The sequence below is a fragment of the Phoenix dactylifera genome, chromosome 16, assembly GCF_051530095.1.
Source record: "Phoenix dactylifera cultivar Ajwa chromosome 16, Ajwa_hap1_PhDact_Kaust_v1.1, whole genome shotgun sequence".
Lineage (NCBI taxonomy): Eukaryota > Viridiplantae > Streptophyta > Magnoliopsida > Arecales > Arecaceae > Phoenix > Phoenix dactylifera.
Window position 1 is genome coordinate 6,113,905 of NC_143205.1, and position 17,570 is coordinate 6,131,474.

The 17,570-nt window shown below is 40.5% G+C and overlaps 1 pseudogene; it reads left to right on the forward strand.

Annotated features, from left to right (window-relative positions):
• Positions 1-16,560: 16,560 nt before the first annotated feature.
• LOC120106788 (small nucleolar RNA R71) lies at positions 16,561-16,658 on the forward strand (annotated as a pseudogene).
• The last annotated feature ends 912 nt before the right edge of the window (positions 16,659-17,570 follow it).

Consider the following 17,570-nt stretch of genomic DNA (forward strand, 5'->3'; position numbering starts at 1 on the left):
TGAGAGCTCCCCCTTAACCCTTCCCAGCCGAGAGGTATATCAAGCTAGCCTTTCCCCCCCCTCCTCGCACGCGGTGGAAACGGACGCTGGGATGGATCTCGGGAGATTGCGGACGCACTCGGAAGATCGCAATCGCATGCATCGGGGGATGATGGGCTGCACGCAGACGGCTGGGAGAAGCTGTGACTTGTGAGGCCAATGGGATGAGCGGACGGTGCGTGATCACGGATGCTAAAATCACGGGCTCAAAAGCTGGTTCTTTGCTGGGATGAGATGCGGAGGAGTTGGTAGAAGGGCCTTGGATGCGGGAATCTGAGATCTGGAAGGTGGATCACGGACGCCTGCGGGATCTGGGGAAGGCTGAAGATCGTGCGATTCGGAAGCATGGGATGGTTGGATCTTGTACGCGGGAACACCGGAGAAAGCTGGGAATGCGGACGAGATCGGCGGAAGAAAAGGAACTTTGCTGGGGGCTGAGACGCGGACGGTGAGGCACGAAACCATCACGGACGGCTGGGACGCTCCAACGCGTGAGATCTGGACGTGGAGGATCACTCGTGGGAGAAGCGGAAGAAGAGGTGGACGGCTGCGGGATGCTGGGAAGATCCAATGCTGAGAGCAGGAAGATTGCACGCAGGAGAAGCGGACTCGGGGAAGATGAGATTTGGAAGGTGGATCACTGGATTCGGACGCTTCGGATGCTTCGTGGACGCGGCAGATGATGCGGGGGTGACTGCTGGGATGAATGAACTCCAAAAGCCTTTGAAATGGGGAAAAGAAGAGGATGCTCGTTTCTTCCACGCGGGCGGACATGTGGAATAGATGCTTGGGCTTGCAGAAGAATGAAGCTGCGACGAAGTATACGGCTGAACTTGACCTCCTTCTAGTATGCAACTGGGGTCGACCCATGCAGTTGGCTGGTCACCTGCAGTGATGCATATTTTTGGACCCAATGTGCATTTTAGCTTTGATTTCCGATCACCTGCACCCCACAAAAATATAATATTAATACAGCACTTCTATCATTATTTGTTAGCAATAATACTAATTTAAGTGATGTGTAGATCGCACTTTTGTGCTTTCATCACACCCTCCAACTAGCTTATTGCTAGTCTCTTGCAATTAACGAGCAAATGATAATCTGAGAGTGCAAAAGGTGTGGTTTAACCTATGACATTTTATTAAAACTAAAAACACAAAACTAAGATACGTACCCACTTTCGTAGGGCATCACGATTGCACTTAGCACGTGCAACAAGTCGTTAAACCCCTAGGTTACCCTAGTGGACGAGGGTTGTCTCGTGAGGATTTGCAGTGATGTTACCCACAAACATCATGAATGATATGACATGAGATTCTAATAATAAAAATATGAAATAAATCTTAAGCTAATACACATGTAATTAATTGATATATATTTTCAAGCATGGCAACTGTCAAAGCGAAGAAATATGAAAATGTAGTGTGCATAAAATAGCATGACTTTCTCAGAGTACTAATACCTCCACCACAATAGGGCACCGCCTAAGTTTTAGGTGCACTACTCAAGTTCACAAGTATTTTCTACAATTTGTTAGAACCTGATCCATCAAATTTTCAGAATATCACATGTTGTCTAAATTTGTCAAGAATGGTTGGCATGTAAAGAAAGAGCTATTAATCCCAACTAAACAACCCGGGTACACAGAGGTCCAACATAATGGATTCAAACCAGTCATTACCACATGTCACTAGGTTCAGCCTGACCAACTCATTCATGCTTATTGTTATTTTATTTTTTATTATTATTTATTATTATTATTTTTTTTCAATATCCATGACGACTACAGCTATCCAACCCCATTAGGCTCTAGTAAGGTCCATGTAACGAGCTTTCAGCCAATGACCCCCGATCCAGTTGGCTCAAGACATTAGGTGAAACACCCCTCGAACTTAATTACTCGAACCAGACTACGCCACGAGGCTAGACTTGTCATCATAAGGATTTTTTTTTTTAATATATATATCTGCAAGAAAAGAGATGATAGACTGAACCAAATAGATATTTTTATTATATATGTGACTGCATCATGACTATAGGTCAACCAAGGTTGGATCATAAAGCATCTAAGTAATCTAGCTGGGATATTCAACCTCTATCTTTATGTGAAAACCAAATCATGAACCTTATGGTACGAACAAGGATACTCGTACTTCTTTTACGAATAAAGGTAACAAAAATGCAATTAACAAATATGAACTCCTGAGGCCTTCCTATTGTCATTAAGTACACGTGTGGGGATATAATAATAGGTCTCTGATCAGTCATAATATGCATGTGTTCCTTGCCTTAATAGTTGCACAAACTCAATATGAAAATACATGTGCATTTGCTCAGAAAAGAAAGTAATAGAATAAATCAAATGCAAAAATATATTTTTTTTTGATCAAAATATTTTCCTCCCCCCAACTTAAACATTGCATTGTCCTCAATGTAAAAAAATGCAAGAAAACTATATATGAGAGACAATAGAGAAAATAATAGAGAGAAGAAGAATACCTTGAGCTGTTGATTTTTAGAAAAGAAGACCTACAAAATAAGAAGAAAACTAGAAATAAAAGAAAAAATTGAATTCTAACTAATATACACATACCTTGGCCGTCATGCTCAGTCATAAGAAGGCTCCTCCAAGAGAAAGGAGTCCTCTTCATCTGCAAAATTTTCAAAAAAAGGTTTTAATCTGTGTCCATTTACCTTAAAAATTTTGCCATCCTGTGGATTCTCAATTTCAATTGCCCCATGTGGAAAAACAGTTTTTACAATGAAAGGACCTGTCCATCTTGATCGTAACTTTCCAGGAAACAGATGTAAACGAGAGTCATAACAAAGAACTTTTTGTGCAGGTTCAAAAGATTTTCTTAGAATTGATTTATCAAGCCTAATTTTCATTCGTTCTTTACAAAGTCTAGCATTGTCATACGCATCCTGACGAATTTCATTCAACTCACTTAGTTGTATTTTTCTAGCTAAACCAGCATCTGACAGTTCAAAGTTTAATTTTCTAATGGCCCAATACGATTTATGCTCTATTTCAACAGGTAGATGACATGCTTTTCCATAGACTAGCCGATACGGGGACATACCAAGAATAGTTTTATAAGCAGTACGGTAAGCCCACAATGCGTCAGAAAGTTTTAAAGACCAGTCTTTGCATGATGGATTCACCGTTTTCTCTCAAATTCGTTTAATCTCCCGATTGGCTAACTCTACTTGGCCACTAGTCTGCGGGTGATAAGGAGTTGCAATTCTATGAGTGATACCGTACTTTCGTAACAGGATCTCAAAAGGCTTATTACAAAAATGTTTTCCCCCATTACTAATTATAACCTTGGGCATCCCAAACCTAGAAAATATGTTTTCTTTAAGAAATTTTAAAATTGGTTTGTGATCATTTGTTCGACAAGACACAGCTTCTACCCATTTGGACACATACTCAACACCAACCAAAATATACTCATATCCAAAAGATGGTGGGAATGGGCCCATGAAATCGATGCCCCACATATCAAAAATTTCAATAGCAGTAATGGGCTGAAGAGGCATCATTTGCCTACGAGTTAGACTTCCAACACGTTGACATGGGTTCCAAGTCCTATAGAACTCGTGGGCATCTTTAAATAGTGTAGGCCAATAAAAACCACATTGTAACACCTTAGGTGCCATTTTCTTAGATGCAAAGTGACCTCCACAAGCACTGGCATGACAAAAAGAAAGTATACTTTTCATCTCATGATCCGGTATGCATCTTCTAAAGATTTGATCATTGCAATACTTGAACAAATAGGGGGCATCATAATAATAACTCCTTACTTCACGTAAGAAGTTATTCTCATCATTCGATCCCCAATGCTCTGGCATCCGGTTCGTGACAAGAAAGTTTACGATATCAGCATACCATGGCATAGTAGAAAGTGCAAATAGCTGCTCCTCGGGGAATGAATCCTTGATGGAAAACTGTGGCACCGAATCATTAAAAACTAGCCGTGATAAATAGTCAGCAACCACATTCTCTACTCCCTTTTTATCTTTGATAGTGATGTCAAATTCTTGGAGTAGAAGTATCCATCGTATTAAGCGTGGTTTGGCCTCTTTCTTATCTAGCAAATATTTTAGCGCTGCATGATCCGTAAAGATAATAATAGGAGCACCAAGGATATAAGAGCGAAATTTGTCTAATGCAAATACTACTGCAAGCAATTCCTTCTCGGTGGTGGTGTAATTCATTTGAGCATCGTTTAAGGTTTTGCTTGCATAGTAAATGACATATGGTTTATTATCCTTGTGTTGTCCTAGGACAGCTCCTATCGCATAGTCACTAGCATCGCACATGATCTCAAAAGGTAATAACCAAAAATGATAATGTTGTCCTTTAAAATCCTGCGTGACCCAAAAATGATCTAACATCTCTAACCATCTTGGGTGCAGGTAACTTGGCGATTAGGCCAATCTTAGCTCTATCAACTTCCATGCCCTTCGATGAAACAATATGTCCTAGGACAATTCCCTTTGGCACTATGAAGTGGCATTTCTCCCAATTCAGTATCAGATTCTTTTCCATGCATCGAGCTAAGACTGCTTGTAAATGTGACAGGCAATCATCAAAAGAGTCACCAAAAACAGAGAAATCATCCATAAACACTTCTAAAAATTTCTCGTTCATATCTTCAAAAATGCTGAGCATGCATCTTTGGAATGTCGCAGGTGCATTACACAACCCGAATGGCATCCGATGGAAAGCGAATGTTGTTAGAAGTATGCCCTAGAAGCCAATTTGGCTAATGCATTATTTTATTCTGGGACATAAATTTGTACTTGACCTTATTATGAATTTATTAAGTTGGGCATTCTTTTCATTCATGTTCTCATGTGTCCACGAATCGTCCAAGGAATTAATAAGATGATGACACATATTCTCAAGAGTTAAAAATTTGAGCCATGTGTCATTAGTGATTAATTTCTAAATGCTCCTGATCAATGGATCATCATGAGGACGGTGATCGATCCGATGAGATCAGTGCACAGATCGCTTTCCTTATGGATGGACGAGACTCGAGTCCACAGTGTAAGGATATTGAAGTGATAGTGCAGGTGCTTGTTAGAGAACAAGGGTACTGAGCGTGACCAAGACAAGAAGTTACTTGGATGTCTATCCACTCGTCAGTGACTTGCTTGATGTTGCAGTAGTGTGACTGATCCTTTGACCTGCGGTGCTTCGGCTACTCACAGTGAGGTTATTGTAGTTTGACTGCACATATACATGGTCTCTAGACATATGGGTCTATGCAGTGTAGATTGGCTGCAGTAGGTTCACTGTAGGAGTAGGGTATGCACCTATATGGAATCTATTGACCTTGATAGATAAGGAGAGATCCTATATGATTTATAAGACTGAGTCCGTAAGACCTCGGCTGGGGCAGTATGCATAGTGGAGAAAGAGTTTTCCACTCTCGAACTTAAGTCGAATAAATCTTGACATATGACAGACGATGGGGTTTGACGAGTTATCCATGACCTCCGTCCTGTAGGGATCCACGATAGTAGGACTATATCAAACGATAACTGCATCTAGAGGTTCATTATTCTATTCTACTAGGTTGCCACTACATACTGCTAGGTGTCACTTGTGGATGTTGGGACTCACGGAAATTTACCTGATGATCGGTAAACCCTGACGAGTAGAACTGAAAGTGTTTCAGTCCACTGAAAGGTGTTTCAGTGATATTGAGATAGAGATTTCAATATGTCTCATTACCAGTTAGATTAGAACCTACGAGGTCACACACATTAGGGGTTCTGATTATTAGGATTGTCGAATTGTGATTTGGAATCACAATGTCAATGAGATTGATGTTTGAAATAACCCACTAAGAGTTAGTGAGTTAAATGGAAGAATTAAATAATTATAATTAGATTATAATTAAGTCTTTGATTTGCTGATTAATTGAGTCAAATTATGTTGGGTCTGACCCAAAGAAATTTGACTCAAATCCTAGTCAAAAGTTGGCTAGATCGAGTCCTTGAAAATCCTGCCAAATTCAGCCTTTTTTCTATTATTGGAGCCTCCCTCTTGATGCCTTATTTTGATGGGTCAAAATAGGCAAGAGGGGGCAGCCAAGAGGACAAGGAGGGGCGTGGCCCCCTCTCCTTCTTTGCTGGGAGCCAACGCCCCTTGATTCTTTCCAAGAATCAAGGGGCCCGCCAATAAAGAAAGGCACCAGGAAACCTATTAGGAATAGGTTTCCTGGCGCATAGGGTTTTGAACCCTATAAAAAGGGAGCCCCACGCCCCAAGAAAAATCAGAGCTCTTCTCCCCGGCGTGGGGCAGCAAGGCTATGTTTTTGGGGATTTTTAAATCAGCAAAAAGGGAGAGAAAAGAATCAAAACAGTGAAGGGTTTTCTTCTTCCTTTTGAAGGCTGCACAAGGTGGGATCCTTGTGATTTCTTCTTCCTTCTTCTTCGACATCCAAGAGGCTTTTGCAAGGAGCTAGCACCCCGGTGAAGCCCCATCTCTGATCTTCAGCAACCTCGTGTGGATACTTGTAGAGGCCGGACGTTTGTGCGGCTACAAGGAACCAAACCACGATCATCGGTTGCGGTGTTCTTCTACCCGCACAAAGGTGAAGATGAGATCTTCATTTGAACTTTTATATTTCTGATTTTCTGGTAGTTTAACAATTCATAATTAATTATTAGATCTTAGTTTAATCCCCATCTTAATTCAAAAGGGTTCTGAATCGTTTTGATTCAGAAAAATTTTGAAATCTACCCGATCCTGTTCCGGCGTATGCGATGCACCGGGCCCGGCATGCGGATTCCGCCGCGAACGTCGCGCCGCTATGGGGCAATCCAATAGTGGTATCAGAGCTATAGTTTTGGGGATCCAATTAAGATAATATTTAATTGATTATGAATTTGTTCTGATTTTTTAATTATTATGCATGCTGAAAAATTCTGCGTGCTGAAATTTCGTGATGCTGAAATTTTCAGCATGCTGATTTTGTTAGATCGATCATGCGATGTTAGTTTTAAAATTATGATGTGATTATGATGTTTAAAATTAAGGTATTGCATGATCTGGATCTCAGATGGTTGCATAATAAAATTAAAATCAGATTTGATAAAATTATGCATAAGATGCATTTAGTGATGATCATAGGATTCAAACCCTTTTGGTATCAAATGTAAAGACCTGCGATGTGATCTGTAATGTCATGTAATATTTTCAGATGCTTGCATGCATCTTATTTGATGTTTTGAGGGGCCTGCGTGCCTCCTAAAAGGGATGTAATTTATTTCTATATCTGGTTGTATTTCTGTGATGTAATGTACATCAACGATCAGTCAAAGATAGTACATGAGATGAACGGTAATCTGAGCAGTTGATGGCGATTGGATCAAGAGTTGATCAAGGATCGAATCAAGGAGGCTTAGGACCAATTCAAGAGTTGAAGACCAGCTGATCGACTGACGTGCATGTGCTTGTAATATGACCTAATTAGAATCCATGATCATCACCTATTTAAAATTCAGATTTTATTTATTGCTGCGATTTTAACTACCTGCGATGTGCCGTTTGCATGTGATGTGAATGTATGCGGGGTAGATAGATTTACATATGATGCAAACTAATAGACCAATCCAAATGAGTCCTAAACTAAAACCTCCTCAATCAAGTCGAGAGTGAACCAACATGAGCGAGTCATATTAGATTACTTGATCTAATTGGTGTCTAAGAAAGCATGAAAGGTGGTTACTTAATTAGGACCTTACTCTCTGAGTAAGGGGAGCCTCCCACCTGCTTACCTGGCCAATTATTCGATTACCTCTTATGAAGAGCTCAAGTTGCAAACACTAAGACATGATTAACCAATATTAAGTCCATAGGCCTTCCACCGTAGTAGAGCTGCTAAGGTCTTTCTGATGTTGACTTGTCTCGGCTGGACACAGTGGGCAAGTTGCATCGGGGGGCTGGACCTCTCTATAGACATGAGATGTTGTAGGGGTAAAGGTGGGGTTGGGCACCAATAACTGTTAGGTGAGGACCCAATGACGACTTTATTTCTACGGTTATATGGTGGGTCTGACTTAACTAAGGAATGGGACCAATAACTGTTAGGTGAGGTCTTCATGACTTAGAGACCAAGTAGCACTGCAACATGCTTGAGAAGCATTGTACAAGAGTTGTACACTCATCCATTTATGTGTCACCAATAACTGTTAGGTGAGGTGGCATGTAAATCGGTGGGACCGCAGTACCCACTAGAAACCCTAGTCGTGTAGGTTTTTCGTTTTCCTACCAGAGGAGTGTGAGGAATTCGAGAAAATAGTGGGAGGTACATTTGTTCTAAAAGACCCTAGAATAAATTAGGATCAAGTACAAAATTCTAACTAGAATCCTTACTCTCTGAGGATTATAAAGTCAGCTTCTAGACTTTTAACTCATATCCTATAGAACAACCGTTTGACCAAACCCAATTATAAAGACTGGCTCAGCAAATTTCAAAACAGTTTTGAATTGTGAGAAATTAGGGTATGTGCTAGACCATAGAATCTCCGTGTTACCAATCTGTCCGATCACTGATTAGCGTAAGATGCATGTTAAGTGGACGAACAATGACAATAAAGTTAGGTGCTGCACAATGGCATGTATGTCCAATGAATTACAATGCCAGCATGAGAACATGAGACTGCCAGGGACATATTAAATTACCTACAAGAGTTGTATGGTGATCAGAGTCGCGCAGCATGTTTTGAAGTGTCCAAGAGGCTCTTCAAGGCAAAGATGCGTGAGGGGCAGTCTGTCCACGATCACTGTTTGACTATGATCAAAGACCTAGAGGAGCTTGAGAAGCTCGATATGACCATGTATAAGGAATTGCAAATAGATCTGATCCTACAATCCCTTCTAGATTTATATGAACAGTTTATAGTAGACTACCATATGAACAAGATTGTATGCACCAAAACAGAATTGTTAAATAAATTGGTAACTACCTTAGGGACCTTGAAGAGTTCAAGGGGCATCGTTCTTGCTGTCGAGTTGGTTTCTACTTCCAAGAGAGAGTCTATTTGGAAAAAAAAGAGTTTCCATTGCATAATGGACGGCCATTGGAAGAGGAACTGTCCTACATACATGGGAAGCATAAAGAATATGAAGGGTGACAGACCTTCAGAAGGTATGTCAGAAATGCTCAGGATACTTAGGGATTGTTACCTATTGCTAGCAGAAATTTAATTTCTGTATCTTGTTTAGCACAGAAAGATTTTTATAAGACTACTGTTCCATTTATTTGAGAAATAAATTGGTTCAACATGGTTTTATGATTGACAGTCTCTATCACATACATATGGATGTATCTATGAATGTATCTGAGAAAACAGTGAATACCATAGGATCTAATAGATCCAGAAATGAGATAAATTTAAAGTATTTGTGGCACCTCAGGCTTGGCCATATAGAAGAAGACAGAATAAACAAATTGAAGAAACATGAGCTTTTGGGCTCATTGACTTTCGAGTCATATTCGATTTATAAATTCTGCCTTCGAGGAAAGATGGCCAAATTATCCTTTGTAGGACACAGGGAGGTCCACTGAAATACTTATCCTAGTACATACTGATGTGTGTGGCCCATTCGATGTGCAGGCTGGGGTTGTAATTTTTTACTTTATTTACCGATGATTACTCACGGTATGGATATGTGTATGATACACAAATCTGAAATTTTTGAAAGGTTCAAAGAGTTGAGATATGAAGTAGAAAAATAAACAGAAAAACTCATTAAGATTCTTCGATCAGATCGAGTAAGTGAATACCTTAGTGGAGAGTTTTGTGATTATCTCAAGGAGAATGGTATAGTTTCATAATGGACTCCTCCTGGTACACCTCAGCTCAACGGAGTGTCAGAAAGGAGGAATCGGACTCTATTGGATGTGGTCCGCTCCATGATGAGCTTCACTGATTTACCCTTGTTTCTTTAGATAGATACTCTATTTTCAGCTATTTACTTATTGAATAGAATTTTCTCTAAAGTCCGTTCCTACCACACTATATGAGATATGACATGGTAAGAAGCTGAGTCTTGGTAATCTCAAGATTTAGGGATGTCCAGCTCAACTCAAGCGACAACAGACGGACAAGTTAGAAGATAGGACAATTACTGCTCGTTTTATAGGATATCCTAAAGAGTCATTAGGATACGACTTTTCATTCCAAAGGATCACAAAGTGTTTGTGAGCCTAGATGCTATCTTCATGGAAAATAGTTTATCCTTGACAGAGATAGTGGAAGAAAAATTGAGCTTGAAGAGAAAGTCTCTAAAGAGCAACGAGCTATTATGCCTATAGAACCTATTAAGCCAGTACACGTAGTACCTCCTCCACCTCGTAGAGGAAGTGTTCCTCATGAGAGATGGGGATCAAGGTAAGGATCCCAATACCTACAACGAGGCGATGTTAGACATCGATTCCGAGAGATGACTAGAAGCGATGAAGTCAGAGAAGGACTCCATGCATTCCAACCAAGTCTGGCCCTTGGTAGATCCACCAGAAGGTATAGTACCTATTGGGTGTAAATGGATCCACAAGAGAAAATTAAGTTCGGATGGCTAGATAGGGACCTATAAGGCAAGGCTAATGGCGAAAGATTATAGTCAGTGCGAAGGCACTGAATATCAGGATACTTTTTCACCTGTAGCCATGCTGAAGTCCATTCGAATATTGCTTGATATTGCAGCATAATATGATTATGAGATATTGTGATGGTGATCACAAGGTCTGCAAACTGCAAAGGTCCTTCTATGGACTAAAGCAAGAATCTCGGAGTTGGAATACTCGTTTCAACGATATAATCAAATCATTTGATTTCATCAAGAACGAAGAGGAACCATGTGTTTATAAGAAGGGTTAGTGGGAGGGCTATTGTATTTCTCGTGTTGTACATGGATAATATTCTTCCAATTCGAAATGGTGTTCCCATGCTAACTTAGGTCAAGATATGGTTGTCTAAGGATTTCTCCATAAAAGACTTTGGAAAAGCATCCTATATTTTGGGAATTAAGGTCTATAGAGATAGATCTAAAAGGATGCTTGTCCTGTCACAGAATATTACATAGAGGGAGTGCTGAAGAGGTTCGGCATGGAAACCTCTAAAAGAGGATTATTATCCCTTAGGCATGGGACAAATCTCTCTAAGAAGATGTGCCCCAACACATCTGAAGAGATTCAGCGAATGAGCAAGATCCCTTATGCTTCGGCTATAGGGAGCCTCATGTATACCATGCTATGTACGTGATATGATATAGTATATGCTGTGAGTGTCACGAGCATATATCAGTCAAATCCAGGCAAGAAGCACTGGATAGATATGAAGAACAGTCTTAAGTACTTGAGAAGAACTAAGGACATGTTCTTGGTCTTTGGAAGAATATCAGAGTTGAAGGTAGAAGGATGCACACATATTGATGATAGAAAGTCTACATCAGAATATGTGCAATGATGGTTCAGTAAATTGGAAGAGTTCCAAACAACCGATCATTGTAGATTCTACCTTAGAAGCTGAATGTTAAGCCGTATCTAAGGGTGTAGAGGAAACCTTCTGGTTTAAGAAGTTCATTGCTGAGTTAGGTGTAATGTCATCAGATGCCATAACACTCAACTGCAATAACAAAGGTACGATAGCACTAGCTAAAGAGTCAAGGTCTCACCAGAAGCCGAAGCACATAGAGCGGCGATTTAACCTAATAAGCGATTACCTCAAAAAGAAATAAGTAGAGGATCAGAGAGTAGACTCCATAGGAAATGTGGTGGACCCATTGACTAAGCGCTAAGTCGGCAGAAAACTGAAGCGCATCTTGAGAAGATGGGGCTTTAGGTTTATGGCTGATTGGCTTTAGTGCAAGTGGGAGATTGTTAGAAGTATGCCCTAGAAGCCAATTTGGCTGATGCATTATTTTATTCTGGGACATAAATTTGTACTTGACCTTATTATGAATTTATTAAGTTGGGCATTCTTTTCATTCATGTTCTTATGTGTCCATGAATCGTCCAAGGAATTAATAAGATGATGACGCATATTCTCAAGAGTTGAAAATTTGAGCCATGTGTCATTAGTGATTAATTTCTAAATGCTCCTGATCAATGGATCATCACGAGGACGGTGATCGATCCGATGAGATCAGTGCACAGATCGCTTTCCTTATGGATGGACGAGACTCGAGTCCACAGTGTAAGGATATTGAAGTGATAGTGCAGGTGCTTGTTAGAGAACAAGGATACTGAGCGTGACCAAGACAAGAAGTTACTTGGATGTCTATCCACTCGTCAGTGACTTGCTTGATGTTGCAGTAGTGTGACTGGTCCTTTGACCTGCGGTGCTTCGGCTACTCACAGTGAGGTTATTGTAGTTTGACTGCACATATACATAGTCTCTAGACATATGGGTCCATGCAGTGTAGATTGGCTGCAGTAATTTCACTGTAGGAGTAGGGTATGCACCTATATGGAATCTATCGACCTTGATAGATAAGGAGAGATCCTATGTGATTTATAAGACTAAGTTCGTAAGACCTCGGCCGGGGCAGTATGCATAGTGGAGAAAGAGTTTTTCACTCTCGAACTTAAGTCGAATAAATCTTGACATATGACAGACGATGGGGTTTGACGAGTTATCCATGACCTCCGTCCTGTAGGGATCCACGATAGTAGGACTGTATCATACGATAACTGCACCTAGAGATTCATTATTCTATTCTACTGGGTTGCCACTACATACTGCTAGGTGTCACTTGTGGATGTTGGGACTCACGGGAATTTACCTGATGATCGGTAAACCCTGACGAATAGAACTGAAAGTGTTTCAGTCCACTGAAAGGTGTTTTAGTGATATTGAGATAGAGATTTCAATATGTCTCATTACCAGTTAGATTAGAACCTACGAGGTCACACACATTAGGGGTTCTGATTATTAGGATTGTCGAATTGTGATTTGGAATCACAATGTCAATGAGATTGATGTTTGAAATAACCCACTAAGAGTTAGTGAGTTAAATGGAAGAATTAAATAATTATAATTAGATTATAATTAAGTCTTTGATTTGCTGATTAATTGAGTCAAATTATGTTGGGTCTGACCCAAAGAAATTTGACTCAAATCCTAGTCAAAAGTTGGCTAGATCGAGTCCTTGAAAATCCTGCCAAATTCAGCCTTTTTTCTATTATTGGAGCCTCCCTCTTGATGCCTAATTTTGATGGGTCAAAATAGGCAAGAGGGGGCAGCCAAGAGGACAAGGAGGGGCGTGGCCCCCTCTCCTTCTTTGCTGGGAGCCAACGCCCCTTGATTCTTTCCAAGAATCAAGGGGCCCTTCAATAAAGAAAGGCACCAGGAAACCTATTAGGAATAGGTTTCCTGGCGCATAGGGTTTTGAACCCTATAAAAAGGGCGCCCCACGCCCCAAGAAAAATCAGAGCTCTTCTCCCAGGCGTGGGCAGCAAGGCTATGTTTTTGGGGATTTTTAAATCAGCAAAAAGGGAGAGAAAAGAATCAAAACAGTGAAGGGTTTTCTTCTTCCTTTTGAAGGCTGCACAAGGTGGGATCCTTATGATTTCTTCTTCCTTCTTCTTCGACATCCAAGAGAGGCTTTTGCAAGGAGCTAGCACCCCGGTGAAGCCCCATCTCTGATCTTCAGCAACCTCGTGTGGACACTTGTAGAGGCCGGACGTTTGTGCGGCTACAAGGAACCAAACCATGATCATCGGTTGCGGTGTTCTTCTACCCGCACAAAGATGAAGATGAGATCTTCATTTGAACTTTTATATTTCTGATTTTCTGGTAGTTTAACAATTCATAATTAATTATTAGATCTTAGTTTAATCCCCATCTTAATTCAAAAGGGTTCTGAATCGTTTTGATTCAGAAAAATTTTGAAATCTACCCGATCCTGTTCCGGCGTATGCGATGCACCGGGCCCGGCATGCGGATTCCGCCGCGAACGTCGCGCCGCTGTGGGGCAATCCAACAAATGTGCCAAAAGGACAAGTGAATGTAGTCTTCTCTTGATCTTCTGGTGAAATCTCGATTTGGTAGTACCCGGAATAGCCATCGAGAAAACAATAAAATTTGTGTCCTGCAACTCTTTCCAAAACTTGGTCTAGGAAGGGTAGGAAAAAGTGATCTTTTCTAGTGACCAAATTCAATTTTCGGTAGTCAACACATATGCGCCAACTCGTTGGAACACGAGTTGGAACTAGTTCACCCTGCTCATTTTCGACTACCGTCAGACCCGACTTCTTAGGAACAACTTGTGTAGGACTTACCCATTTACTGTCGGAAATTGGGTAAATAATACCCACGTCAAGCAACTTGAGGACTTCTGCTTTAACCACATCTCTCATCGTAGGATTCAATCTACGTTGCATTTGCCTTGTGGTTTTAGCATTGTCCTCCAAATATATCCGGTGCGTGCAAATTAAAGGGCTAATCCCCTTCAAGTCAGCAATAGACCACCCTAAAGCTCCCTTATGATTCTTTAGAACACCAAGTAATTTTCTTTCTTGGGCATGATCAAGATCAGATGAGATGATTATAGGAAAAGTGTCCTCGGGTCCAAGAAAGGCATACTTGAGTTCCTTCGGTAAAGGTTTCAACTCGAGCTTAGGTGCTTGTTCATGGGATGGTACTATCTTTGCTTCTCGAGATGGCAACTGTTCAAATTCCTCTATTCTCGGTCTCCACCCATTGACCATCATGACATCCGAATTATCTAAAACAGGTGGGACCACATCGTCAGCAGTACCTTCAGAACACCAATCTATCAAACCATTGTCGGCCGATTCAGTAAATGTTTCTTTTAACAGATATTCTTCCGCAATGGTTTCAACCCATTCAACTTCTTTACTTTCTTCATGATCACAGGGTTGTTTACCTATACTAAAAATGTTCAATTCCAAGGTCATATTGCCAAAAGAAAGCTTCATGACACCATTCCTACAATTGATCAATGCATTAGAAGTTGCAAGGAATGGACGTCCTAAGATGACAGGAATCTGAGATGGTGAATTGGAAGCCGGATGTGTGTCCAGTACAATAAAGTCAACAGAAAAATAGAACTTGTCTACTTGGACCAACACATCTTCGATAATCCCTCTAGGGACCTTTACTGACCTGTCAGCTAATTGTAAGGTGACAGTTGTTGGCTTCAACTCACCCAAACCGAGTTGCTCATATACCGTATATGGCAACAAGTTCACACTCGCTCCTAAATCTAGCAATGCTCGCTCAATCCTAAAATTGCCAATGATGCATGAGATAGTTGGGCAACCGGGATCCTTATATTTAGGGAGAAGATTATGCTGTAAAATCGCACTCACATTTTCAGCCAAAAATGCCTTCTTCTTGACATTTAAACGACGCTTGACAGTGCACAAATCTTTTAAAAATTTTGCATAGGAAGGCACTTGTTTGATTGCATCAAGAAGAGGTACATTGATTTTTACTTACTTAAAAAGCTCAAGAATTTCAAAGTTTGGTTCAAGCTTTTGCAAGGGCTTTAATCTTTGTGGAAACGGTGCAGGAAAAGGACATTTGATTTTTTTAGTAGATGTAGGTGCTTCAGTTTCTTCGTTATCCTTTTCTTTTGTCTTGGGAGGGTCAGAATCAGGTATGACTTGTGTTTGTTCTGGGACTGGTCGATCAATAACCTTTCCACTTCGCAAAGTTATTATACTCTTCGCTTGTTCTTTATGCGAAGTTGAAGATGATGCATTACTACCGCCATAGACTTGAGGGTTAGGTTGTGGTTGAGCTGGTAGCTTACCCTTCTCTTGAGCACTTAAAGCAGTGGTCAGCGTTGTTAGTTGATTTCTTAATTCATCATTGATTTTAGCTTGACCTTGCATGAAAGATTGCAAAGTTTCTTCGAGACTGGGTTTTTGAGGGGGTGTGGGTGCATAATGAGGTTGCGGAGGTGGAGGAGTTGGGTTATATACTTGTTGAGATTGGTCATTCCTCCACCTGAAATTTGGATGGTTCTTCCATCCAGGGTTGTAAGTACCCGAAAAAGGATTATTGAAAGATTTTTGATAGGTATTCATAACATTGGCCTGATCGTGCAAGACTTCCTTGAATGCGGGTATTGTGGGACAATCAGTGGTGAGATGGCCAGGCATCTCACAAATCCTACAACACTCGCTGTTATGTTCTACGGTCTTGACGGGTTCAATCCTTCTACGTTAAGTTCAATTTCCTCTACCTTCCTAGTAAGGGCTGCCATTTTAGCCTGAATATCATCCTGAGTACTAAGGTTGTAAAGGCCCCCGTGTCCAACGCTAGTAGGCTTAGGTAAAGGTTTATTCACTCTATCCCCTGTATCCCATAATTGTGCAGTCTCTGCGAGAGAGTCTAAATAGTCCCATGCCTCATCGGGTTGCGTTTCCAAAAATAGACCATTGCACATAGTCTCTATAAATTGTTTTAACTGTGGAGACAACCCTTCGTAAAAGAAACTAATGGTTCTCTATATTTCAAACCCATGATGAGGACAAGAGAGAAGCAAATCTTTAAATCTCTCTCAGCATTCATAAAATGTTTCATGGTCTTTTTGTTGGAAATTACTAATGTGCCTTTTCAAAAAGTTAGTTCGTTGTGCGGGAAAGAATTTTTTCAAGAATTCTCTTTGCATATCATGCCATGTTCCTAGCGATCTAGGTCTCAAGGAGTTCAGCCATGTTTTGGCTTTATCCTTTAAGAAAAAAGGAAACAAGGTCAATTTAAGGACGTCTTTCGATACATTTGGCACTCTAAATGTGATGCTAATTTTCTCAAAATCCTTAAGATGAAGATAAGGGTTCTCGGATTCCATCCCATGATACTTGGGCAGCAATTGAATTACTCCTGGTTTGATTTCAAAGTGTCCTACATTTTCAGGAATAATCATGCATGAAGGTTGACTAGTCCTAGTGGGATGTAAGTATTGTCGAAGTGTCATAACTGGGGGTCTACCTTCATCACCATGGTGACTGCCTACATCATCAGGAAAATTTGCCATCTCACAAGGTGGGAGATACTGCGAAAGAGTTTCAATATTTTGATTTAAGGAACTGTCAAAAATTTGTCGATTCAAACGCCCAGTGTTGTCCCTATTCCAACCTAGCATACAAAATTTAATTAAAATTTTTTTATGTTTTTTTTTTAAAAAAATAAATATAAATATAAGTACCAACTAAAGATATCCTAAAACGACACCCTAAAACAAAAATCTATTCACAATCAAACATGCAACAAAACATTACACTTCAATTTCTAATGTTTTTCTTAAATTTCTAGACAGCTCCTAACTGGTTTGAAGAGGGCACCTAAGCCTCCAATCCGGTCTAATGAACCGAGTTGACCAGGTAAGCTCCCAGGTAAGTGGAGGGGTCACGATGCGTTCGCAAAGGTCCCACTTAAAACCCATTTGCCTCGAACAGATGAACTGTCTCCCTTATAGGGATAAAGCTTGCCTAGACATCAACTAAGCCACAGAGCGAAATTGACG